Genomic DNA, 2035 nt, shown 5'->3' with positions numbered 1-2035 from the left:
TCATTCCATCCAGTAAACACATACACAAAGGGGCCTCGCAGTCCCTTTTTAATATCGGCGGCTAACAAAGGGTTAGCTGCTCATTATGCACAACAATCAGGTGTTGTATTGGAGATTATAATGCTCTTACTGAAAACAGGATAGTTTTCAATTACTTTCGTTAATAATACGTTTATTATCGATTTTTAAATATCACTATAAACGTATTTCATTTCATTGTATTAATCCATTCAAATTAAATAAATGTTTTTGTGTAATTTTTGATGTTAATTTTTAAAGGAATTTTCTGCTATAAGAATTAAGTGTCTTGAAATATTTTTAGCATCGGAGATATACAGATTAATCTAACCATACTTCATACTAATATTATAAATGCGAAAGTTTAGATGGATGGATGGATGTTTTTTAGAGTTAGTAGCCTAAACGGCTGAACCGATTTCGATGAAATTTGGTAAGGATGTAGAGGATAGTCGGACACACGGACGGAGTCGCGGGCGAAAGCTAGTAAAATAATACATTATGCAATAAAAATTAGGCACGAAACAATTCAAACATGCATACAAAAGTATCTAAAAAATCTAATTTATATTCTAACAACTAAAAAATTTTAATACAAAAAATAAATACGGCCCAGTAGTTTTTGAGTTATTTCAAAACATACAAATCTTTCCTCTTTATAATATTATAAATAAATATTCGATATTGGACAACATTACAAACACATTCGGATTAAAATTAACATAAGATTTCAAATTCCTGTTACGCAACCTATCTTCAAAATATAGTTGTTATATGAGCCCGCGTACACCTTTTACTAAAATATCGCACAACTGCTTAGTCGTGCTATAATTCCTATGAGCTTATATGGAAGTTCGCTACTCGATTTTTAGTCCAACTAAACAGTTGAATTAGCTGGGAAACTGCTGCGAAATTTCTAACAGTGGTAGTGCCCGCTTTAACATCTTAGCACGAATGGGCCAGCACGCCCCCAGTAATACCACGACCACACAGAAGACAGGCGTGAAATGGAACCAATGCCGTATTTCGTCTGATGAGTGTGGTGCCGTAGGCCTAATTTAAATCCCCTTTCTCTTTAGCACCCTTTTCTTATGAGAGGATGGGAAGGGGAAGTGGATTTGACGATGGAGGAGATGCATAGGAAGAGGAAATGTCCTCTTTATGTGCGTCTTCTCCTCCGTCGGATAAGGGTAGGCGACGCATCTGCAATTGCAGATATCTATGGGCAGCGGTCGCTTCGCCATTTTGGCGGATTCAGGTGGCCGTTTGCTCGTTTGCCATCTTATGTTATAAAAAAAAAGAAACAATCGACAATAGTTTAGTCAAAGGTGTGCGCTCTTAAAGTTCTTTCAAATTAGTTTCTATAATAATATAGCATAGATATCGTCTAATAAGTTCAGCTTTGCATTCAAATATCTATAAATATAATTTATAAAATACTTCCCGTCATATCAGAGTTAAGCTCTTAACAATATACGTAGAGAATAAATTACACTACTCGTACAACTATACTGCAATTGAGATATTTAAAATATTTTGAATAATAAAATAAGCCTAGTTGTAGATTCATTTTAGTATACGACAGATCAATTTCAAAATATATCGAAATAGTTTTCAAACATCTCACTATAATTTTACAAATTACTTTATTAAACACATTTGTACTAATAAAAGCAATTTAAGATATCACGTTTTTAAATTTATCGAAGGAAAAATGTAGAAAGTACTATAACCAAGTAGATTAAAAACGAACATGTAATTTTCTGAATTAACATCAATAATTTTATTCTTAACTAGCTTTCGCCCACGACTCCGTCTGTGTGGAATTAAAACAAAACAAAAGTAAGTAGCCTATGTTTTCTTCCAGACTATCCTCTACATCTATGCAAAATTTCATTGAGATCAGTTTAGCAAACTTCACAAAACTCTAAGAAACATCCATCCATCTATCTAAACTTTCGCATTTATAATATTAGTTAGATTTAAAAATACTTAAACTTATAAGAAATATTCAGTC

Source organism: Papilio polytes, unplaced genomic scaffold, assembly GCF_000836215.1.
Source record: "Papilio polytes unplaced genomic scaffold, Ppol_1.0 DF823399.1, whole genome shotgun sequence".
Taxonomy (NCBI): Eukaryota; Metazoa; Arthropoda; class Insecta; order Lepidoptera; family Papilionidae; genus Papilio; species Papilio polytes.
Note: the sequence above shows the minus strand (reverse complement) of the source record.